The sequence below is a fragment of the Mytilus californianus genome, unplaced genomic scaffold, assembly GCF_021869535.1.
Source record: "Mytilus californianus isolate M0D057914Y unplaced genomic scaffold, xbMytCali1.0.p SCAF_4, whole genome shotgun sequence".
NCBI lineage: Eukaryota > Metazoa > Mollusca > Bivalvia > Mytilida > Mytilidae > Mytilus > Mytilus californianus.
The window spans coordinates 126,645,342-126,673,165 of NW_026262690.1; the positions used below are offsets into that span (position 1 = coordinate 126,645,342).

Here is a 27,824-nt window from a genome sequence, read left to right on the forward strand (position 1 = left end):
TCACATTTTTGGCTTGAAAATATATGTATATAGGTGGGGAAAACTTTGAGAAATATATGATAGGGTCAATACCGTTTCATTGCTTGTTATATATAAAGCCATCCAACTTTCTTGGTGCTATGACTTGGTTTTTTATCCATAAAATTCACATCTTTTGACAGAGGTATACATTTTTAAAACTAATTCATATGAAAAGAATATCAGCGGCATCCCCTATCAATTAAGTATTGAAGTCCTCCCCACCCCCAAAAATAATCCCCGAGGTAAGGTACACATAAATTGATTAAAAACTATTGACCGGATATAGTTACATGACTTTTTGGAATATAGATATAAACATCCAAAAATTAGTTAAGTCATCTGATATTCTCATCTTCCTAGATCATCTAATTTAATTAAAATATCATATCTATATGAATGGCATTACATCTGTCTTTTTGTAAAAACTATTTATATTTACACGGTATTTATTCTGAAATCATAATGCTTGAAATAAAAGGTATATATAATGGCTATAAGCAACCGTAACCTTTTCATCCCCCCCCCCCCCAAAAAAAAAAGTTAAAAAAAATTGCGTCCCTACTCATTACTTCTTCACGCGAACCCCAAGTCCCACTTATATTAAAAAAAATCTATTTTTTAAACGTTGATCGTACTAGTATCCTTTTCAAATGGAATTTATCTTTTTTATCCAAGAGAGAGAGGGAATTTGTAAAACATACTACTTTACCGAATAACCGTAACACATGTACTTTTAGTCTGGGAATATATAATTCAGCAGTTTATCTTGATAACATCAAATTAATAATGTCAAAACTGTTGTAACTGCATGAATCAGGTTTTCTAACCACAAAGATATCAAATGCCAAGCCTATCCTTGATGTAAAAATTCTGGCGGGATCTTTACTGGTATTCAGTAGAACAACTTGAATAATAAACTAATGATTTTTTTTATATTAACTAATTAGTTAAAAGTAGATATTTTTGTAATGCTTTCGTACAAATTCATTCAATACGTGTGATTTTATTATTATCATATCTGATGTGCACATATTATCTTTTTTTTTAAATTATTCTTGTGCTTTCCTTCTAATAATTTGGACACTTACAGAACATGAGAAAGGGGACGACCATTTGATATTATTTTAGGGGGAGAGAGATGGATAGTTTGACTGATCAATTATTTACATCTTTTACTAAGAATGTTTTATTTTTATTATTTTTTACATTAGTTTCAAACATTCTGCGCTGCAGCAAAACATTTTCTGTCCATCTTGTGCAAATTCTTTATTTTCAGCTCATACCAAGCCAGATTTAACATTTTCCTAATCCTATACCCCAACAGAAAATCAAATGGTCGTCTCTTTATAATTCAAAGTAAATATTATGAAAACAAAATGTCATCAAGGACAGACTTTAGATATGAATAAAAAGAAAAATGGCAGGTGCATTAACAAGACAGTAACTCAATGACAAATTTTTTTTTATATATTAGTGACTCCAGAACAATAGCTTAAAAAGTATACATGTAAACTGAGAGGAATAAAGCCTGACATCAAACTGAAATTGCTGATTTACCCCATAGAGGCAAACGCATTCGGATAATGACTAAATCAAATATGTATACATGTAAACTGAGAGGAATAAAGCCTGACATCAAACTGAAATTGCTGATTTACCCCATGGAGGCAAACGCTTTCGGATAATGACTAAATCAAATATGCTTGAATTCATTATTTTTAAGTTCTACCACAACAGAGGTCTTTGAACATGCACTGATATACCTTGACTCGGAATAGGATATCAGGTTTGGAGTAACCTCCCTTTTTTAATTCTGTTTATTATTTAACTTATATTTCTCTATTGTAAACACAATCTTACTTTCGGGGAAGGTTACATGTGCCTACCGTTCTCTCTTATTTCCTATGAGTCAATAATCCCCGTCCATAGAATGTGTCCATAGTAAACGAATGCGCCACTCGCACTATCATTTTCTAGGTTCAGTGGACCGTGGAATTGGGGTCAAAAATCTAATTTGGTCTTTAAATGAGAAAGATCATATCATAACATGTGTTCTTAGTTTCAAGTTGATTGGACTTCAAGTTCATCAAAAACTACATTGACCAAAAACGGACGAACGGACGCACATACCAGAAAACATAATGCCCTCTAATATCGTAGGTGGGGCATAAACATGCTTACAAAGGAGCTGATTGCAGATTAACTATATAGTTAATAGGTGCAAAAAAGTGCAATGATTTGTTTTCATTTCTTACTTGATTACAAAACCATAATACTATCAATATTGTTCTTTCTACAAAAGGACAAACAATCGTCCTGAATATGCATGAAATATGAAAACATGACGTTCAGCAACCAACAATTATTCATACACTGAGGAACATACATTTGTGTATTCCGTGTGAACATGACGTTGTCTCCTTTCCTCTTTTTTTTTTTTGGGGGGGGGGGGGGGGGTCTATTATTTCTTCATAAATAGGCACACATATTTCTCTTGCACCTTAAATTGTCCGTTTGATCAATACAAAAATAAGCACCGATATATTTCTAATTTCTAATTGACTTGATGAATTAAAGAAACCTTCAGACATCTATAACACCTTTTTTTTTTACCTATACACGTATTTTGCTGTGTTGGTAAACGTTTTCAGAGATTCATGAAAACTTCTAACGAGCTTGAAACAAAGCTAGTTTATTTAAGAAAAATACAAATAAGGAGAATTTGTATTATTGCTAATGAGACAACCGAAGTGCATGTATGCAACTATAGTCAACACCACAGCCTTCAATATTGAGGAAAATCCATACTGTATATATAGAGGTTTATAGAATATAAATGTATGTTTGGCGCTTTCAAACAGTATGAAACATGTACATTCATAAAAACAAAAAAAGTTTAATGAGTTTGTTAACTAGTGGGACATAACTGTTCAATGAAAGGGTATTAATGGTTTTATATCGAGAACATGTCAATGTTTTGCACGTTTAAGTGAATATACATTTTCGAGATTCATTTAATGCTTCAATCGGACTTAAGTACGTGTTTAAAATTGCCTAGTGTCTTAAATTTCCAATTTTTGTTAATATTTCATGAATAGAAATCGATTTTCTTTACACTTTTTTTTTAACAAAGTCTGCTGGACGTCTTATGTTCTGGTATCAAATCCTTTGCTTGAGATGGACGGCTGTTTAACTGTGCGGAATGTATAAATACGCGGCCACGTTAGATCGGAACTTGGACGTAACATCACAAGCTTCATGTATATTGAGGGGTTGGTTGACATGCTGGTGACCTGTTGCTAGATAAAATGTCTATCCTTATCAATACTTTAGTGCTCCAATTCTTAACATTCACACAGATCAGCCCTTTCAACATATTCAGGATATCGTATCCTTTACATGCATGACATATTTGACACTGGACATAAAACCATCAACTATCAATCCTAGTATTGCTGCAGCGAACAGATCAAGTAAACAAAATAATGAAGGTTGGTCCTTAACGATTTCATTAGCACATACTAATTGTATATTAATCACATATACATATATATGTATACAGTCCTCTGTTTTCGCATCTTTCTATATATCCATCACAGTAGCTCTGGTAAAAAAAAACATTTGAATTCGTGTATTTTTTTGAATGGTTTCTATTGAATTATGACAGGTTCTGATTTATGACAGATATCGATGACTATTTTAAAATTGAATAAATTTCCTGAAAGTGTGAAGTTTAAAATCAAATTTGTCCTTTTTAAATTTGAACATTTGTTATTACCAGAGAACAGAAGTCGAATGGGGAAATACAAAAAGCACAGCGTTAAGATATTTTTGTATCGGAAGTTTGCTTTTACTATCTTTGCTGAACCACGATTTTATGACGGAAAGACTCCGGAACATCTCGTAATTGGTCACATCAACAAATTGAAGTGAGGGGGATTGGGGGACTGTAAGCAAAAGCAAAGTGTTTCAAAATAGGATATACCTTCACCATCTGATAAGAATAAACATATTTTATTTGATATTTTAGTGATGTGTCTGCAAGTATAATGACAGAAGTAAACTCAATAGATATAAGAAGATGTGGTATGAGTGCCAATGAGACAACTCTCCATCCAAGTCACAATTTGTAAAAGTAAACCATAGTAAGTCAAAGTACCGTAACCGTTTTCAATACGGAACTTTGGCCCACACCGAACAGCAAGCTATAAAGGGCCAAAAAAACTAGTGTAAAATCATTCAAACGGGAAAACCAACGGTTTAATCTATAAAAAAAAACGAGCAACACTTATGAACCACAACAACAAACGACAACAACTGAACATTGACCGCAGGTTCCTGTTTTAGGACAGGTGCAGACAAATGCAGCGGGTTTAAATGTTTAAATAGGTACCAGCCTTCACCCTTACCTGGAACAAGCCTGTTTAATATGTATCGGGAACATATTAGTATTTGGACCATCTGCTTATATACTCATGCAGATGATACGTGTATGGTCCGGGTAATTAACACGATCAACGTTGATAAGGTGTACAACATAAAGTTAAGAATTTCTCAAAAAATTAAATTTTGACACAATCAATCATATTGTAGCCATTGCTACATGATTAATTTAATAATGTGAATAATACTTGGAATAAATATTATAGTTAACTATATGTTAAGTGGCCATTATCAATTTTCCATAAGAATCGCAATCTGTCGACTTTGGAAAATTACATTTCATTTAGAAAAATTAAAGTTCATTCAAGAAATATCTAAATGAACTGTAAAAAAGAAAATTGCGTAACTTACTTGCACTTTGGTCTTTGAACACTACAGATTTCTCCTTTTTTTAAATTTTATTTGGTGTTTGAATTTGTTTTAAATAAATTATCATATCTAAACGTTTTAGCTCATTTGATCATTTTTTCATGACCCCATATATTCCCATCTTACAATGACAGTAAGTTAATATTAATAGGAGCAAGAATACATCAGTTTCAGGAAAAAAAGTAGAAATAACAATTGAAAAACCAAGAAAACAGAAAAAAAAACATGCCCCTCCTGCACGAGATGTCATTTAAGGGCGAAAATCGGCAGTATAAAGGCGATTTGTTTTAGTGACTAAGCAAATAAAAGATAACAGATACAATAACAGTTTGACAATATGTTAGACAATGATTTGTGCTGTATGTGCCTGCAAAAGAAGCATATGGTCTTGTTAAAATTGAGAATTGAAATGGGGAATATGTCACAGTGACAAACAAGCCGTCCAAAGAGCACACAACAGCAGATGACCATATACGCGTATGGTCCTAATACTCATATGGTCCGGACACCGTATAAGATTTCGTGAGCCCATAGCAAGAGTAAATGGTGAACGGAATCCCTGCTCAAATAAAGGAAACTGGCAAACGCATTGGCTAGTAGTCAAGTGAACATCTATAACAGACATTTATACATAGGTTGAGAAACTCTTCTTACAAAATATAAATGAATGGACACACAAACGCTAGAATGGGTAGTTCTTTTTTAGTAATATGATGTAGCAATGGGATGCAATCTTATCCCAACTTTTTAGTGACTAAGCAAATAAAAGATAACAGATACAATAACAGTTTGACAATATGTTAGACAATGATTTGTGCTGTATGTGCCTGCAAAAGAAGCATATGGTCTTGTTAAAATTGAGAATTGAAATAGGGAATATGTCACAGTGACAAACAAGCCGTCCAATGAGCACACAACAGCAGATGACCATATACGCGTATGGTCCTAATACTCATATGGTCCGGACACCGTATAAGATTTCGTGAGCCCATAGCAAGAGTAAAGGGTGAACGGAATCCCTGCTCAAATAAAGGAAACTGGCAAACGCATTGGCTAGTAGTCAAGTGAACATCTATAACAGACATTTATACATAGGTTGAGAAACTCTTCTTACAAATTATAAATGAATGGACACACAAACGCTAGAATGGGTAGTTCTTTTTTAGTAATATGATGTAGCAATGGGATGCAATCTGATCCCAACTATATATCCAGTAAGCAAAAATTGACTTAACCCCAATAATCGAGACATAACTTTTCATCTTTTGGTAAATGTTTGCCATAATCTAACTAATATGATATGTGTTGAGCTCTTTTTGAATTGTTATTACAAAATACTTTCCACTAAAGTTTAATGTTGTATGAAAAAGTACTTTCTTGTAAAATATATATGTTGACAGACATAAGCTTATTGTACGATGATTGTCTAACGTCCATTGGCAAATATTTCACGAGTTTTGGGACGACAACACAGTGAAAACATTTTATGGATAAATACATTTGGAATCTCAAATTGAATTACCTAACTTAAATAAAGAAAATTGCAGCATATTGCTGGGTAAACGAATAATTCTCGCAAACTTTTAGAGATATAAATAAGAAGATTTGTGGTATGAGCGGCAATAAGATAATACTTCATGCAAGTAACAAAGTATAAAATATTATTAATCATAGGTCAAAGTACGGCCTTCAACACGAAGCCTTGTCTCACACCGAACAGCAGTATACGCGTATGGTCCAAATACTCATATTCTCCGGAATAAATACATTGTAAATTGCCTTTCAAAGTTCCTACATAAAGTAGCTATATAGGAACCTGCTACAAGTAAATAACGACACCGTAAAAGACTTCGAGAGCCCATAGCAAGAGTATACGGCTTGTACAGGGTATGATACGCCGTGTTATGGAACTGTACCGGAAGAGGGGTGATTACACATCCTAATTACTCAAATATTAACATGACATTTGCCTAACATACCAAAGATTATTTGTAAAAAAAATAACTATATGAGGTGATTAATTGTTGTAAAAAAATAAAATCCCAGTGGAACTTTAATTCCGTTTCTGATTTGTTTAATTTATACTTTTTCTATGAACGCCAAACTTACATGCTTGTTGTTCGGTGTGAGCCAAGGCTCCGTGTTGAAGGCCGTACATTGACCTATAATGTTTTACTTTTATAAATTGTTATTTTGATGGAGAGTTGTCTCATTGGCACTCATACCACATCTTCCTATATCTACATAAAACCTACATAAATAAACAATCTTAAGTTGATGGTTTGTTTTTGGTATATATTAGAAAAATTGCCACATGCATGTTTCTCTTTTTCGATGAATAATTGATTTTTTAAAATGAAAAACATTTCGATGAAATAAAAATACAATGTAGGTGGTGCTTAACTTTTGGCGGACTGTATATACATAAACACGTATGAACATTTTATGTAGACAAATTGTCATTTGCACGGTATTTAGATTTCAAATAAAACCCATATGAAGCATGTTAAGCAGTTCATGTATATCTTCAAATTTTATTTCTTTTAAGTCTGTTCCTATTCCAATATAGTATATTATGATGAGTTTATTTATATACTACTATAGACCCGCAGTTAGCATGTGTCACTGGTTTTGTATACATTTCGTTAAATTATCAGAAAGTACATCACTCCCAGCAGGTGCCTACCGATAACATTATCAACAAACACAGATGTGAACCAAAGAAAATCACATTCCTAATTATCTATGTTTACATTTTGAATTATAATATGATTAATATCATATGGCTATTTCTGTACAAGTGTTTACTCCATTGTGTTGTCGAACCATAAATATGCATATGAAGAACGTATTAGATACGGATCCCTTGTGTATACGCAGTCGACGTTTTTTGTCTTCTCCTTGGAATACTTTTTTTCAAATTGGTTTTGATTTTATCTGAAATGACTGAGCCAGATAAATTCTCTAACTAAAATTAAAATGAATGAAATCAAAATATGAAAATCATTTTAATTTATCAAACCCGTTATCAAAGTATCTGATACAAATGATGCATTTCTCTACCTGTAATCGACAGAAAAAGACATTCCCATCACCTCATTTCCACTCTAATGGCAGTACTAAAAAAGGTTGAAACGTTATTTACCATTAAAGGGTCTTATTCTTTTTTACAACAGCTATATATTACCCATTATTGACTACTGTTGTACAGTATGGGGTCTTACCACAAACAGAAATCTGGAGAGGATACATAAGCTCCAAAAACGTGCTGCAATATTAGTTTTATCTGTTTCTTTTGATTTTCAATCAACATTAATGTAAAAAACTTGCATGGATGACTATATTTACGAGGATACACTATGTTTAAGCTGTGTTAATGTTTAAATGTATGAATGGTCTAGAACCTGATTATCTATCTATTAAATTTACTGCTTGTGCTGATCTTTATAATTATTGTCTTAGGTCGACAACATCAGGACTTCTTCATGTACCAAGACCTAATTATGATTTTTTAAAAAGAACATTTAAATATTCTGGTTTTATTACCTGGAATAATTTACCAAATAATATTTATTATAAAGAAATAGATAATTTAGATACATTTAAGACCAACTGTTCAAACTATTTTCTAACTGAACAGAATAAAGATGCACGAAACTGATGTATTTTTCTTCTTCTATTGAATGCATATGTACTTATTCAATATTTAAGCTGCTATATTTAACTGTATTATGTATTTTATTTTGTATGTATTTTTATTTTATTTTTCTCTTTTCTATTTGTATTAATAGTTTTTGAAGGCCTCATGGAAGATTAACATGTCATTGTTAAATGTGTTACCTTCGTTAAATAAAGAATTTTATTATTATTTATTATTACTGATTTTCTTAGATTTTTTTCTGATTTATTATGATAAATCATGAGTAGTTCTGTTATTGTAAGTAGCTTGAAATGTCAATTTGATAAAAATAATGTATTTTGCCTGATCAGAAGTCTTCAATACGTGATATCATGACGTAGGATTGCCCTGAAGAATGAGACACCATTCCTTATTCTTTGGTTTCAACTGATATAACTGATTTTAGTCAATACTTTTAAGTTTTATCCTGCATTAACTTAAGAAAAAGTATAAAATCATTTTATGATTTTTTTCTTATAGAAATATCTGACAAATGTATGTAGAAATATGCACATAATAAGCTTTTAAATGTACAAATAGTTTCCAATTTAACTGGAATGTAGTGAACAAATTTTCTCCGATCAATTTATGCTGAGTAAAGATTTTCCCAAATAACAATAGGTTATTTACAAAATGTGTTTATATCTCTATGCCATAAAAAAAATGAAATGTATAAATACTTTGTGTTGCAATTTTGACTGGCACCCATAATTCTACAAATTTCATCTGTGAAGCATGAAATATCCGCCTCAATCGCATAGAATTGTAATGCCGATTTTTACACAGGCTATTGACAGGACGTAACAATTATTGTCATACTGCAGTTATCAGTTTTTGTAAAGAAATTGATTGTTAATCTCCCGTTGTTAGATTTATAACCGATTTTACAGTGTTTTTAGAAACATGTTTCTGTGAATGTGCATTATTTGCCGTCTATAATTTGTTTACAGAATTTATAAATTGAATATAAACTCGCAATTGACCTCCACGTGCATTATTGCTATGTCGTAGACTGATAAACTAGTATCAAACAAAATGATTCTTTCTTGTCAATAACATCCAACTTTAAATAATCTTCAGTCAAGTCTGATTTATATACTCAATGTGTGTAATAATACTCGTAATTCCAACCCAGATCCATAAATTCCTACATGTAAATTTCTCGATTTTTTCCGACATGAAATAACTATTATTAATTGAACATCGGTTATTAATTTATTTCCTGTTTAATATTCAATTTTAAAGTTCGACTTAGGCATTCGGCTTCTATGTATTCTTCCTTAAGTCACTAAGATATTTGGAGACAAATTGTTTCAGTGATTGGTGGATATTCATTACTTAATATCCAGTGGCAAATATCAAGGGTGAGGATTTAATTGTTCAAGACAAGCTACAAACTAAATAGAAACATAATATTTCTTGGTATCATGTAATTATATTATGTAACACTGGCAGGACGACGAAAAAGCCTATTTCAAATATACTGTAAAGATAATAATCTACATATTTAAAAAAAAGCATGAGCTAATTAGAAAATGAAGAAACGTAAACAGCATAGGAAAATGGGAGTTTGTTATACAACTTTCTATTTTATATAACTTATTATAATAATGAGTTGTCTTCCTTTCAACTTCGTTTACGACAAACATTGTCATCTCCCATGTCTCCCATGTCAGAGACAAATCCACTTTGATCCTATATTTCAATTAAATTATGAAATTTCATAATATTATGGTATTTCCTATTTGCCTCGACTGATCATTAATGAAAGTGAAACAGCAATTCGCTTTTAGCAGCCAGTTTACTTGCATTTTGTCAAAATAACCTCGAAGATGAATTATTCACATGCAAGTTAATGATTCAACATGTTCAACCTCATTGAATCTGTATTCATATGACCTTCAATTTAACATATTAGCAAGAGATTGGTTACGCATGTATTAGTCATGTTAAGCCATTAAAATGAAAATAATATCAACATTCAAAGTGAAACAAAGGTGACCATTTCGTTGACATATTAATCCACAAAACTCATTCTTATACGGGTAAAAACGATGATTAACATTCTATTTTTAAACTTATAACATAAAAATCAAACAGACATAGAACAGTTCAATTGCACGAGGTCGCTATCTATTTATATTTATGTTTATGTTTATATCAGGTTATATGACCATCGGCAGGCTCCGGAGGTCATCTCGATGATTGTTTGAATGGCGTCCAGACTAAAATACACACGAAATGATGATATATATCATCGAGTCCATGCACTGTTACCTGTTTATTTATATATAAATTTTAGTATGTTATAAATCAAATATGAGAATTTGAGTCAGATCGGTGAACAAGATTTTGACAGCTAATGGCCCTTTAGGTATTTTGTGTAAATTTTGTGGAAAGGTGTTTGTCTATCAGTTGTATTTTTTTTCATTGTGTTGTCTGATTTTATTGCCTCATTATTTTGATTACCCCTTGGTATCTCCCCCTCATTTGAATACTTAAACGTTAAGTTTCGGTATAATCAATATATTTGTTTTAAAGCGCATGTCCAAAATATGATTCACGTGCACTGAAACTAATAGCATTGTTTATATTATAGCATATTACTATATAGGTAAACTAAAAACTAAAATGTCACTACTCACAATACGGGTGTCGAATTGGGAATTTCAGACGGCACTGTTGCTAGATTTCTATTCTTGCAATCAACCGTCGTGTCCGTGCAGCTACATACAAGTGGACACCCATTGACTGTACATTTCAAAACAGTGCATATAATAAACACAATTATACGGTGCATTGTCTCCTACAATATACCTGCAAAAACAATTGCACTCTAAGGGGTATTATGTTAAATCAAAGATGTGGTGAAGGTATTGTAAAAAAGTAATAAAATGTTACCATTCTACTCCAGGTATTTTTGTATGTGCAACATAATCTTTATTTTTCAACAATTATATAAAAAGCAGCATATTTGAATAACAAAAAGGTTACACTTGTCGAACAACCGTTTGAAATGTATTTCAACTTCAATCTTAAACTACACCAATACGATCTCATTCGGATCATTTATGCATTTTTTTTTAATTTAGTCATAATTTGTAATTTCTAATGTTTCACTTAAACAGATTTAATTCCTTTTTTCGTCATTACCGATTTTGTTTTTCCAAATCATATTCATCATTCTAATTTGTGGAAAAACGTTTCAAAAAGACAAAAAATACTATGGGGTTATAGAAAATCGCAGATTGAAGAAAAACAGACACTCTATGGTAAAATGGAAAACTACAAAAGTCCGCAATACACTTAAATCAACTACCGTGCTAAAACGAGATACACGAAATACCCAGCAATCGTGATACAACAAGATTTGTTATAAGACAAAAAAGAAAACAACCTTGAAATGCGCTAGTTGCATTCCGTCATAACATATTATCATCTGAACATTTATTATATTTACTCCTCTAGTTTATTGACATTTATGCAGCAGGAAAGCAGATCTTTTCATAAATTTGCTAAGAATACTAGTTATCATGGTTATTTATTATATAGATGATGGTTATTTATGTAAATTTTAGATTTCGCATGTGAAACAACTCGTTTGTTTCTACTCTTGAGACTTTTCCCGCTATTTTCAGATCACTACAGGTATGTTCCAATTATTTGTACTGTCACTTAATGTTTGTTTTTGTTGCACTTCGGTGTTCCTGTTGTTCCTTTGTTGTCCTCTTATAGTTGATGTGTTCCCCTAGATTTAGGTTTTTAAACCGGATTTGTTTTCTCTAAATTGATATGTGACTTTTGAACACCGGTATACTACTGTTGCCTTTATTTAATGTTGTCATTTTAGCGGTGTTTTAACATTTGCGATATAAATAATGGCAACAGTAGTATACCGCTTTTCAATAGTCATAAATCGATTAAGCGAAAACAAATCAGGGTCACAAATCAAAACAAACTATTCGATAACAACTGCCATATTCTTGGCTTGGTACATGACATTTTAAGAAAAAATGGTTGGTTGAACTTGTTTTATGGCTATATATCTTTGAGGTTTTTGTGTCCGGTTAGGGAGGTGATAGAATCTCTTTTAAGTAAGGATCATTTTCAATAAGACGCGAGTATTTGTGGACAATAGTTGAAAGATATTCATCCAAAGTATCTAAACACGAGACATCGAAAATAGGAGATTATAAACCATGCGGAAGAGACAACTGTAAGAGTTGCAAAGTCGCTGACATTGAAACACCAATTCGTCAGCACAATCACAAAAAAAAAAGAAAACAACATATATATTACATCCAATTGCAAAACACAAAATTGTATTCATGTTCTCACGATGTAATATGTTGGTGAAACAGAAATTCTGTCTATTTCAAATTTATTAGCTGTATGTAATAACTCAGCGCTAGAAAAATGCATGTGTACTTTAAAAAAAAATCAATACGTATGTGATTACGAAAGCCGACGTAGAGTACCGAATCTCTCTGAAACCAAAAAGAGCCATGACTACGACAGCCGAGAACATGGAGAAGGGTCATTCATAATTCAAAATTCTAAATTCTACATTATAAATTCAGAACTCGCAAATCAAGAAATATAATCTTGTTTTATTGCCGACCTTTCAAAAAACTAAATTTTTCTGTAAACACTATAAAATTTCCAATATTTATTTGCGTTTTATCAAGATCTTGATTATACCCAGTAATCCTTTTTTACAAACAGGTAAGCGTTATATCTATGGACAGAGATAGCAATCTTTTCATTTCTTCAATGAAGTTTTGAATTTTATAACAATAATAGAATAGATGCTCTTGGGTTTCAAATAAAGTGCCACATAAGTTATATAGGCTATCAGACTTTCGAATTTGGTACAATTTAAATTCAGTTTTTGGCAACTGCATTCGAACTTTGTGTTGAACTTTCTAAAATTCTATATATTAATTTAATATGATTGCTTTTTATGAAACTTTCCAATTTGGTCATTCTGATACCCTTATGTTTTCATCTAGACAACATACTTTTCTTTTTAAAGGCTGACTTTAGACCTCCAAACACAATTCTAGAAAAATGAAATTATTTCTTTTTTACACTCATGAGATATGCCCCTCATCTCAACCTCGTTTTTATAATCAATACTTTACCTCTGTGTGAATACAGTTTTTTTTATCTGTATGAATGTTATAACCATGATGCACCAACAAAGTTTTTATGTATACGTTTTCCGTTGGTATTTTGGTGCTTGTATTTCTACATGCGCGCGAATGGCACATGCCATTGTTTTTGCTTGGATTATAAATTTAGAAAGGGGCTATAGGACATTCGTGTCTTATTGGTCGGGGCCATGTCAATGAAAGTATCCTAGGACATTTCATAAGAGCTGTCTTGGACATAATTTTTGATGGTCTCAGGACGTGTCTTAGACATGTCTTAGGACGTAAAACAAAGCTATCTTAGGACAGTCCTACCTAATATTGTCCTAGGACCATCCTAACATATTTATGTGATTAATTAAAATATGTAGAGAAATAAATGACATATATTTTAATGTATATATGTAAAGGGCGGAAGGTGTAATCTTTATGGAAAATATAATTTACGCAAAATAAAGTTTTAACGAAATATTGATAATATACTATAACAATGAAAATAAATTTCATGCAACAACAAAACTAAATGGTCACAAAATTGTGTTAGAGGCGATATTCGTGCTGTAATTTTAGCTAGATAAACCATTCATCTTGTGCGTGAGTGTGGCTAAAAAGGGGAGTGGGACTTTCCTTTGGGACCAAGAATTTGTTCCCATCTTGATTTAAAAACTTATTCATTTTTTTAGAACAAAAAAAAGATTATTTATTCAAAATTGAGTGTTGAATTTCATAATTTTTTATCAAAACTAAATATTTGTTATACTTTCTTCCTGATTTTTTTCTCAAGAAATCATAGAACACAATAAATGTTTAGATCTTAATTATGCGTGTCTGTTTTAGATCCATTTCATAAGACCAATGTTGATGGGACCCTTTATAAATACAGTTTTCTATTATTCCTGGAGTAGATAATAGTTTTTTTTTAATCTTTGGGAAATTATCCAATTCGTTTTTATGTTAAATTATTTCACTTCATAATTTTTGATGAAGAAAATCCATTTTAATTCAAAATGTTTCAATTAAAATGATGATTTTTATTTTCATCTATCAACAAACTTGATTACAGGTAAAGCAGTAATTTTCCATATGACAGTCGCTAGTACCCTGGGGTGTGTATAACGTATTTGGAATACCTTAATTGTATGGGGAACATCCTGTCCACGTGTAATACTTAATATATATTGCAACAGATGACATTACACACTTTTTTTTCTGTTAAATCAAGGATTTGTATAGTAAGACTATACAAATCCTTGGAAGAATTCGGATACAATAATAATTTGCTATTTATAAAAACCACATTTTGGTACAAAAATTGTTTATTTGCCATATTAATTGTCGAGAATACGTGAATAAAAGAAGAAAACGTTCTACATGTTATAATTTGTAATCGATCTATAGAATGCTCAAGTATACAAGTGACACGTCACAAAGTCTTTACGTTACAATATAAGAAATAAGTGACGTTCCCGCGTTATGTTTGCGTCGTATTTACAACATTAATATTGAATATTATGCATGTAGAATGAAATATGTCTACAGTATGATTGGTTTTAATCATTTAGCAATTATTTATAAGATTTAGGAATCAACATTTGTAATTATTTACATACCAAAATTTGTATTGGTAATACTTTAAATTTCATAGCCATATTTGTATTTATAGAAATATTTATATACCCAAATTTTCAATTATGTTTCATGCCCAACTTTTGTTTTTGTTGTAACAAGCTTAACTGAAACAGCAGTACATTTTTAAAGAGAAATAAAGATAAAGTTATATCATGTATATTGGTCATGATTTGTAAAACTCAGAATTGTCAAGTAAATTTAAGACACAATTCAAAATGTTCATAATATGTCAAGCCATACTGAGTAAAAATAAGAATCTTGAGAATCTGTCGAGAAATTTCATGACAGTATTCAAATGTCAAGAATTTGTCAAGAAATTCTAAGACCATATTCAGAGTGTCGAGAATTTGTCGAGTAAATTTCATACAAATTTAATATAAATGGGACTTTGTCGAGAAAAATTAAGACACAAGTCATACATTTGGAGAATGTCGAGTACTTTTTCATGCAAATCAAGACAAAAATTGGTCTTTTCAGACTTTTGGACTTTTGTAGTGTAATGTAATATGAATATTTGCCCTGTTTTGTACTAGAAAGACACGAAGAGTCGGAGTTTTAACGTGCTAGTTCACAAGGTAACATACTTACAGTCCGCTAGAAACATGTCACCTTACCCGGACACATTATTCTGACTCCGAGCCGACCAGTCTTAGCTCTTATTTCTTAATGACGTGTGCTCAGCGGAGCAGCAGGAAATACCAATTTTAAAGTCTTTGGTTTAATGAGGATATCAAAGCGAGTCCGATAAAATATGTGGATATTGAAATACCAGCGGGGTCTCAACGTCATTTAAGCGGTCTCTGGTAGGTTTTCACTATACATTTTGAATATCAAACTGGCACTTTGAGCCCTCCGTAAACATAGAAGGCAAGAGGTTTACCCAATTTTCTTTTGGTCTCGTTTGTATCGTTATATTAACTAACTATCTGCATAATATTGGAAAGATTGAGAGATCAAGGGGTCTCACCATCGCCCTGTGCCCTTTGAAATGAATTTTCGACAATTTTTAGTTCAAAAGTGACAATTTAAGCCCTCCGTAGATATCGAAGATATAATTCTTCTGGAAAATTCGTTTGATACCAATTTTATATATACATGGTTTAAAAAATCGTCGAATTTTGTGGACATTGAATGACCAGGGGGGTCTCACCGTCATTTAAGCGGTCTCTGGTAGGTTTTCACTATACATTTCGAATATCAAACTGGCACTTTGAGCCCTCTGTAAACATAGAAGACAAGGAGTTTACACAAATTCCTTTTGGTCTCGTTTGTAACTTTATATTACCTAACTTTCTGCATTATATTTGGAAGATTAGGATATCAAGGGAGTCTCACCATCGCCCTGTGCCCTTTGACCTGAATTTTCGACAACTTTTAGCTGAAAAGTGACAATTTAAGCGCTCTGTAGATATCGAAGATGACGTTCTTCTTGGAAATCCTTTTGATGCCATCTTTATATATACATAATCTAAAAGATCGGCGAATTTTGTAGACATTGACCGACCAGGGGGTCTCGCCGTCATTTAAGCGGTCTCCAATAGGTTTTCACTGTATAGTTTGAATATCAAACTGGCACTTTGAGCCCTTCGTAAACATAGAAGACACGAAAGTTTACCCAAATTCATTTTGGTTTCGTTTGTATCTGTATATTAACTAACTATCTGCATAATACATGTAATATTGAGAAGATTGAGAGATCAAGGGGGTCTCATCATCGCCCTGTGCCCTTGGACCGGAATTTTCGACAATTTTTAGCTGTAAACCCTCCATAGATATCGAAGATGACGTTCATCTGGGAAATCCTTTTGATACCATCTTTATATATATATAGTCTATAAGATCTTGTTGAACTGCGTCAATTTTTTATTTTATATATGTAATCATGATAATGTTAGGTATGTGAAGCACATAATTTGTCCGGTTTATCCGTCCTGAATTGATCAAGCTAGAAGTTGTATATTGTATAGGGTGTTAGTGCACATATATCATGTGTATAGTTTAACTTTTTTTTATTTTCTGGTATTTTTTGGCATGCAGGTTACATGGTTACCACTGTTTCCGCCTACAGTTTTCAAGCTTGATTTTTTTATATAATGCTTAGTGCTTCACTGGTGTTAAACTGATCACCGTAACTGCAGTTACGGTGATCCCAACATGGCGGAGCCCAAAACAGGTAAAATCGTCTTTTTGTAATTTCTCCGTGTACACGCATTGTTATAAAGAATTACTCAGCCGCTAGGTTGATATGTACAGTACTGTTGTATGTGTGTGTTCTTGATATCATATGTGACCTTATTACCGAAATAATAGCCTTTGAAAATTTAAGGAAGATCATCGTAACTCCAAAAGAAGATAGTCGTAACTTGTGGACAAATAACTTGAAAGATAATCGTAACTGTATAAATTATGTCTATGATCAAAGTAACTGATTTAGTCAGAAACCTCTGATAAAGGAATATTTAATTTAAAAATGTTGTGTAAAGATAACAACAAACGCGTAAATAACATTCATGATCGAAATATTTTTTCAACATAAGGAAAGTTTGTAATTTTTCATGATCATTTATACAAATATTGGTATACTATTCGAGACAACCACATGTCAACGATATTAAGAATATAATGTATCCTAACGTTAAAGCTATACTAAATTATAGTTTGAAATTCCATTATATTGTAACAGGAGACGGTTCGATCTTACTATATTTTCTATGTATCAAATATCCTTTTTTTTATTTTCTGTGTATTTTATTTGGTAAAGTCCGTAATGTTAACTCAGCATCTAAAGCTACACGTATTTTCTACATTATACTTATGAGCTCCTTTTTATCGTGTGTTTAGATATACAATCTACTCGAACAATACGTATACTCTGATACTGATCACGGACTTTGACTTCAATATCTATATAAGTTAACTGTTAATTGAATACCTGCAATCGGACAATTATATCAAATCACGCGTAATTGATCTTATGGCTCGGAAATAATTAATTTCCGAAACACAAATCTACTTGATAATTCCGACTTTAAATTGTAAACCGTCTGTTAGCCTCGCATAAAGGTTCGACCCACCGGGCCCTGAGTCCCCATGGCTGAAGAGATCAAGATAAGTAAATTTTTATAATTTAATAAGGTCTCTCAAAATATCAACACATATAAATTGCAATAACAATATGAAGTACCAAAGTCAACAATGTACACATAAAACAGAGCACTCAAAAAAGTCTGTCAAAATATTGCATTGTAAAATAATGTAAAAGTTCATAAAAAAAATGTTAGATGAATATCAACGGCTTCTTAACAAACCGAATTCTACCGTAAACACCCTAAATTATCGAACTTTATCGAAATCTCATTAAATATTAAATTCAAAACCCCGAAACACAAAAACTCTCTAACTCAATTATTACTAAAGCACGCTGTGGAATTAGACTCTATATTTAGAGGGGGACTTTAGATAAACAGGATAAAATAAAGTAACGAAGAATCACACTGAGAAATAAAGCATATCGGTTTTACTCAAACCAAGTTGCAGTGTCTTATTCATACATCGGGGTATAATAAACCGGTAAGCCCTTAAGGTTCCACTAAAGTCAAAATATAGAACACTTCATAAACATCTAAACTTTGCCTGTATTTTTCAACCAATAATGAATAAAGTCCAAAACTATATAATCATATCTTCATTTAAACATACTTAACATATACACACTGTGTCAATTGTAAATAAACTTGCAATTGTTATGTTGTGGCCAAACCCGTTGTTGGGGTGAACACTAAATTTTCAAAAAAATCTGGAAGCCTGCTAGACGACTAAATTTGTTTAAAATTGGTATGGACGAATACTGTTACAAGTAATGCAGTACAAGCTAATGTTGATTTTTCAGAAAATGTATTGATTTACGAGTTTAAGTTAATTTCATGTATCTAAGTGAACGAATATCGAAGGTACAATACAGAAATTGGACAAATATGCCATTGTAACATATTTATGTGACAAAACAACATTAGCTTGTACTGCATTACATGTTACAGTATTCGTTCATTACAATTTTAATCAAATTAAGTCGTCTCGTAGGCCTTCAGACTTTTTGGAAAATTTAGTGTTCACCCCCAAGAACCGGTTTGGCCACAGCATAACAATTTCAACTGTATTTACAATTTACACAGTGTGTATATGTTAAGTATGTTAAATGAAGATATCTTTCCATAATTTAGGACTTTATGCATTTTGAGTTTAAAAATACAGGCAAAGTTTAGATGTTTATGAAGTGTCCTAGATTTTGACTTTAGTGGAACCTTAATAATATAAATAAACAACGGCGGTTTTATTCAAACCAAAATGTTGATTATGTCTTAAACAGACCTTGTCATTATACGATCAAACGGCCGAAATAATAAAATATCTACTTCATATACTAATTACAGGTAAAGAAATAACAACTTTAATCAACCGCGTACTTCAATACAAACTTGTATATAAAGGTGCACTCGAAAATACTTTAATCTAAATATCTATTGATTACTACCGAGAAGAAAAGAAAAGCTTTCAATCATTTATTTTATGTAAAACACCGAGAGTCCTTATTGATTAACCAATAAAAATCAACTACACTTTTTAGTTTACCGTGGATACGAACATGTAAGCAATTAAAAACGACTGAAATAAATTGGAAATAGAAACAAGCCACCCTAAACATAATTTTGAATATAATAAAAAACGATTCCGCCACAATATCTTTATTTAACACTCTTAGTAACTTCATTTTTTCGTAAGTTATATGCGCTATATGTGTTCTTTTATGTCTAGTGCAGACGCAGTATTGGCGCACACATTACCTACCCACACCAAAGGAACTAATACAACATTCCGATTACAAAAAAACGTGTTTGAAAAAGGAACGAGATTTACAGGAAAATAAGATATCGTGACCTAAAGCATATCTTTACTTGAAAACGAACGTAATTTAAACATTATAGTTTCCATTAATAATGTGTGAACATGGACAATGTTTGCCTCTCCTTGTTCATGATGAACATTTACCAGAAATTATGACTTGTAAAATATAAAGACTATATCTACAAAGCAAAAAATAAGTTAGTAAATTATTCAAACACGATTTATATACGGTCGCCCATCAGCATATAGAGAAAGTTACGATAATCACTGACAAAATACTATAATCATGTAAAAGTTACGACTATCTAATAATCAAGTTACCACTATCATAACAAACAAAATTCAAGGAGTGACGATGATCTTCCGTAAATTTTCAATGGCTATTATTTCGGTTACATGGTCACATATGATATTAAGAACACACATATACAACAATACCGTACATATCAACCTAGCGGCTGAGTAATTCTTTATAACAATGCGTGTACACGGAGAAATTAGAAAAAGACGATTTTACCTGTTTTGGGCTCCGCCATGTTGGGATCACCGTAACTGCAGTTACGGTGATCAGTTTAACACCAGTGGTGCTTGTTCATATGAATTAGGTGTACATATTAATATCACTGGTTTTTGGTTTTTTCTAAAACTTTAGACAAATGACAGAATGTTGAACATTGTCAGTTGTAGTGAACTAATGCATACAGGGTGGATGGATTTCTCGGGTAGTGCCTTCTACAGTTTACAAACAAAAACTTAATCTTCAGGCAGAGATTATTATGTATTTTATCAGTTTATCTATCATCGGGAATCTGATTTTCTTTGAATTTTTCACAAATGACGAAATATTAAATGTAGTGGCATTAAAGAGGGTGGTAAAGGGTTATTTTCTTGCAACGTGCTTTGCCATTTTTATTTCACGTGCATCCGTGAAAAAGGTTCGTTATTCACCGTTTCGTGAAATCGGTAAAAAGATCAACGTGCAAGAAATTTTTAATCGTTCTTTCATCGTGAAATGGCAATTTCTTTTCGCGTTCTTCCGTGCAGATACCGCCCCTTTACGCCCCTCATTAAATGTTTCTTTCAGACACAATCATATCAAATTGTAATTTACATCGTTAATACAGTTTTTGTAGAACTTATCTCCATGTATGTAGCGGGAGCATGATCTGTGTCTGGTTTCAAATTAAATCATCAAAATTTATTAAATAAAGATGGGACCTGGTTGAATAGATCATTAATATATTGAATATAGAATATTAAAAAAAGCAAAGATCCTTAATGCATATATTAATAGATAAATCTAATAGATTAGAGCCAGTGTATTAAGAATCTTGCCTTTTTTTAAATAAACATAATCAGACATTGTATCGATGGCGACTTTTTGATAAACAAACGGACTAGTTTATTAGTGCAAAATTAATGTATTCTATGGGCGCTTAGCAATCTATAACGATTTTAAATACAAATTTAAATTTTAATAAATTTACTATAACACAAATAGTTCTTTGACCTTTTTTTTTTTTTAAATTAGTTTACAAAATGACGTCTTATATATGTATTTAAACCGGTACACTAATATGTTGTACTTGATAATTCTATTGATGGAAATTTATAAAGCAGAGAATCTGGATTTATTTTTATCAATTTATTAAGGTTCTAATAATTGTCACTTCAAAGAATGACATGAAACTACTTCAGAATGTATGTACTTGCATAGTTTGCCATCAAACCAAAAGTAGCCAAGGTACTTTAATAAACATTACTAGGATTTAATGTGTATTACTGTATTCTTATTATTGGCTGCTCCTATGTAAAACATACATTTATTATTGAATACAGGGGGAGGTTGCATTGTTCATACAAATGTTGGCATACAAAATTAAAAACTGTGAAAAGCATTCGGAATATAAAGTACATGTTTTTGCTACACAGATTTTAAATTTTAAAAATTTGCAGAACGTGCATCTTCTTATTCACGTTCATGATTCGTTCTCTAACTTAATTTTAAAGCTTTAAAATTACATAAATTTCATATGCAAAACTAAAAGCATCATGAACTGAAAAATTCAGTATTGCAATAAATGTGTTTGTTTCCATACAAAATTTGACGTAATGTTTTGATATAGTTAACGGCGTCTTTCTCACAAAGATATTTCACCTCCAAAAGTCTGGAAATGTCATAGTGGGTCACATATAATAAAAACATAATTTATTTACACTAAATATGTGATATGAAGAGTTAGCGGAAACAGCCGAAGATATTTTGTTTCGGCCTTGTGTTAAGGGTTGCCAAAAAAAAAATACATTAAAGAAAAATCAAACACTTACCTTTTCCTAGCTTTCGGATGATTACTTCCTCCAGAAATCAACGTGTATGTGTCTCATCAAAGTATTCGTGAAAAAGGTATAACCATTTACTTTGCTGTAGTTTTTGCTGAAGACGTTTTATGTTTGAAATGGAAATTATTTATACCTGACATGCATTGATACTTATATGAGAGAGTTTACAATCTCGTTTTTTTTCTATCTTAAATTCATTCTTTGCTTCGTAGATTTTAAAGTTTTCGTAGATTTTTAGGTAAAAATTCATGCATCCTTGAAAGCTTTTAACTTTTTAAACTATTGTAGGTGTCATTTTGTAAACCAAGTTAAAACTGTTGTATTTCGCAAGCTGTGCGTGTAATGGAAACGCATGATTACAGAAAACAATTTAGATTATTTTTAAATATCTAAAACGAATACTTGTACTAAATCTAGACAGATATACACGTTTACGTTAATAAAAACTAACACATTTGATTAAGGATTATTCACATGCTATTGAATCAAAATGCAAAATTTTCAATAAAGTTGAAGACGTGGGAGCAATTTCCGATAAATTTGATATTTTCAAGGGAAAATCATTAAAAATATTTGGCCGGCACTTATTTTTGAAAATGAAGACATTCCTGTTATTTACCTTTGATATGAATTAGATGAAAATCTTGCTAAATGTGTACATGCAAGAGCACTTACAATGCAATTTTCCATATAATCAATGTTTCCATGGGGCATAACTCTTTTGAAAATAATTGATCGGCACTGATTTTCGAACTCGTCAAAGACATTACTGATATAAACCTATGATAAAAGTTTCATAAAAATCTGGTAAGAATAGGACACATGAGAGCGCTAGCGATGCCATTTTCCAAATTATTAATGTTTCTAAGGAGCATAACTCTTTCAAAAATAATTGATCGGCACTGATTTTCGAACTCGTCCAAGATATTGCTTATATTGACATGATATAATTTTCATAAAAATCTAACATGAATTTTAATAATGAGAGCGCTAACGATGGAATATTTTCCTTATAATTGATGTTTCCAAGAGACATAACTCTTTTAAAAATAATTCGTCGGCACTGCTTTTCGAACTCGCCCAAGACATCGCTGATATTTACATATGATATAAGTTTTATGAAAATCTGTCAAAAATTGTACAAATGAGAAAGCTAATGATGCAATTTTCCATATAATTAATGCTTTCAAGGGGAATTACTCTTTTAAAAATATTTGATCGTCACTGATTTTCGAACTCGTCCAAGACATTGCTGATATAAACCTATCATATAAGTTTCTGGTTTCGTTGTAGAAATACCTGCGCGGGGGACAACAAAGGATATGGGATATCCATCCATGACACAACATCAGTACATGCATAGCAACAATAAAAAAACACAAAAAGCAAAGGAACAGCGCTTTTCTTGCTTTTCTTCATCTCAAAGTCACAGTGAGTAAACATGTCAAAGTATACATTTAGTGAAACAAAGATTCTACTGTGATTTCGGACCACTGAGTTTAACATGTACAGATACTCAAAGTGAAAACGTATAACAAACATATTGAACTGCAAGGCAAACTCAAAACGTGGAAGTGCAAAAAACTGACAAAATCAAAATCTATCGATCAGTGTGAATACATTTATGAAAGTAGTCAGGATAACATGTCTAGGTAGCGAATTAAGGATTTTCCTATGATGTTTACCTATCAGGTAAATATGTCAAGTTTTCTTTAAGTAAATTAAGATTATATTGTAATTTTTACCAGTCAGGTACACCTTAAGTGAAAATAATTATAAAAAAGAAGATGTGGTATGATTGCCAATGAGACAACTCTCCACAAGAGACCAAATGACACAGAAATTAACAACTATAGGGCACCGTTCGACCTTCAACAATGAATCAGCTATAAAAGGCCCGAACTATAGCATATATACTCTACAGAGAATAAATTGTTCCAAATTGGTCCAGAGGTTGAGGAGAACATTTGGAAAAATGTAACGACGACGAATGACAATTATAGCAATGGTCTAAGGTCAGTTTAAATCATTTAAACATGTAAAAATTTGATGAATGACTCGTTTGGTTTCATTTTTTTTTTTTTTCGCTACAATATCATATTTAAGTTACTCAAAATTAAGACAAAAGATGACACAACATATATTCATATAAAAACACATTGCGCCTCCATTATACAATAACATGAAATTGATTTTCTCTCCGAGTATTTTCTACCATCATTGAATAAATAAGGATTAGCCCCATTGTCTAGCAGCGTTTCTATACACTCGATGTTATAGTTTATAACTGCTAGATGAACAGCAGTAAGTCCATTATTATCAACTATGCTTACTTTAGGCGTCGGTTTTCTGCTCAAATTTTCTCTTTGGTCAACTAAAACCTTCACAGCGTCTACATTATTTTATAATACAGCGTAATGAAGGACTGTCCATCCGCTCTTTGTTTTGCAATCAATATCCCTGATCGAATATTTGATCTCAATTTTTCTAAGTCGTTATGTCGGACTGCTACATGATGCTCAGTCTGCTTTAAATCATATTCCAAAATTAATCAGAGTGGCCGGATTTAACTGCTATATATAAAGGTGTTTCCCAAAATTCGGAAAAACAGTTAACATCTGCACCAGTACTTATCAATTCTTTAACAATATCGAAGCTACCACCAAGAACAGCTAGATGAAAGATGGACTTTACTAAGGGTTTGATCTATATTCTCTTCCCAAAATCCGTTTTTGTTCAAAAGTCGTCATCTTGCTCAAAGCATATTGAAATAAAATTGAGAATGGAAATGGGGAATGTGTCAAAGAGACAACAACCCGACCATAGAACAGACAACAGCATGAAAGAATTCATAGCAATCAAAGGCAACAATCCAGTGCATAAATAAACTCATCCTAGATACCAGGATTAAATTTTATATTTACGCCAGACGCACGTTTCGTCTACAAAAGACTCATCAGTGACGCTCCAATCCAAAAAAGTTAAAGGCCAAATAAAGTACGAAGTTGAAGAGCATTGAGGACCAAAATTCCTAAAAGTTTTGCCAAATACAGCTAAGGTAATCTATTCCTGGGGTAGAAAAGCCTTAGTTTTTAAAAATTCAAAAGTTTTGTAAACAGTCAATTTATAAATATGACCATATCAATGATAATTCATGTCAGCAGAGAAGTGCTGACTACTGGGCTGGTGATACCCTCGGGGAATTAAAACTCCTCCAGCAGTGGTATCGACCCAGTGGTTGTAAATAAGAGTACTTCTCCAAGTTATAGCTTCTATAACTCGACTAATGGCATCATTGGTATCAATCAATTCTTTGTCCGATAAAAATGTTACCTTCTTTCCTTCCCTGACTGACTGGTCCGAAACAAGGGGGATTGTATGTCTAGACCAATAGCTGAAAATACGTTCGGAACTAAAATTCTTCAAAAAATATTTTGATTCCAGTATGTTCTTATTAGTTTCCAAATATGTTCCAAATATACCGACAAAATTTCATTCTTAAAAAGGTGACTCATCAACAAAGTGTAAAATTTCCCTCTTGATAATTCATTCCACAATTTAAAAATTAACGGTTTTAAAATATTCTCATATAATTCATCTGCCTGAATGACTACAGTATTTTCAACCACATTTTCATTCGTGTTTTCAATGGAATGAATTCTGTCGTTTGTCTTTTCTATACGTTTGATGCCAAAGTAATGCTGTCAGACTGTGATATCTTGTTGATTAGAGATCGGGTCAGAAATAAAGGCAACAGTAGTATACCGCTGTTCGAAACTCATAAATCGATAGAGATAAAAACAAATCCGGGTTACAAACTAAAACTGAGGGAAACGCATCAAATATAAGAGGAGAACAACGACACAACAAAAACACAACATTAAAATGTAACACACACAGAAACGAACTATAATATAACAATGGCCATTTTCCTGACTTGGTACAGGACATTTTAAGAAAAAAATGGTGGGTTGAACCTGGTTTTGTGGCATGCCAAACGTCCCGCTTTAATGGCAACGTCAAACACAACACCAAAATGACAACATCACATTACAGGACCACAATACAAATAAATGGGAGAAGATACAGGACAAAGACACACACGAATAATAGCTAGTAGTACTAGGCTTAAAATTCAATACGCCAGACGTGCGTCTCGTCCACACAAGACCAACCAGTGACGCTCAGATAAAAAAAGTTTGAAAGCCAAAACAATTACAAAGCTGATGAGCACCGAGGACCAAAACTTCCAAAAAGTTGCGCTAACACGGACAGGATTTTCTGCCTGGGACAAGAACTTCCTTATTATTTAGAATAATTTATAATTTTGCAAACAGTAAATTTTATAAAATGACTATATAATAGATATACATGATAAAACCAAGGTGGGGACTAACTACAGAATAAAAACGGATACATTACATAAAACAACTTAATCCAACATATAAAAATACACAGCCGAGTTAGCTAAAGCCTCAACGCACAAAGTGACGTCACATTTGAAATTCTATAAAACACACAAAGTGACGTCACATATGAATTTGTAAAAATATTTCCCAAAAATAAGATAGGACCAGGATTGACCCAAGACCAGATCTGCAATACTGCCATTACATTAGAGCATCATGAATAAACTGGAAACTGTAACAGTCAAAAGTGAAGTAAGACCCTTTAGCAGAAAGAGCGCTATCCTTAAATTCTGTCTTCGACATCTTTCTTTGAAGTCCGCAAGTTTGCATTATTCTGTTTATTTTTGCATCATATTCATGTGAGTAAATATAAAACATGCTTCTACTAAATGAACCATTAAACAACATACAAAGCACCAAAATGCAATATAGTTTCTTATTTTCATTACTCATTTTATCTAGTTCCTCTTTAACAGTGAAAAGGTTTGTCTAAAGAATGCGATTCGTTTTATGAACCTTTGTTTATTCTTTCCCATTTAGACAACAGTGTAGCACTTAAATCGTATTTACCAAGTACATCATCAATAAGAAACTCTTGTTTTTTATTTGTTTTGTATTTGATTATATCCTCGGGGGACTCTACGGGAACAATTTTTCAAATCCTTCTTCTTTAAGTTTTAATGCGACATGTCGGATAGTGGCTGTCTTTCCTAGTCCTGAATTTGCTGTCACCAAAATACAACTACAATCCAGTACTTTAGCATAAACTAGTTCTGATCCAACTGTCTCATAAAAAGTTTCGTCCTGTATATTGTTTTGCAAATGGTTTTTTTTTCAACAGATGAACAACAGATAGATGTGTTTTAAAGCATCTCGTGT

The 27,824-nt window shown here is 32.0% G+C and overlaps 1 long non-coding RNA gene across 1 annotated transcript in view; it reads right to left on the reverse strand.

Moving 5' to 3' along the window:
- The window catches only part of LOC127739378 (uncharacterized), a 41,617-nt gene extending 18,939 nt beyond the window's left edge, over positions 1 to 22,678 (reverse strand). Inside the window, exons 1-2 of the long non-coding RNA XR_008000423.1 lie at positions 22,525 to 22,678; positions 11,158 to 11,329 (exon numbers count right to left, since the gene is read on the reverse strand). This is a non-coding gene — a long non-coding RNA (uncharacterized LOC127739378). The remainder of the gene's footprint in view (positions 1 to 11,157; positions 11,330 to 22,524) is intronic.
- Between the last annotated feature and the right edge of the window lie 5,146 nt (positions 22,679 to 27,824).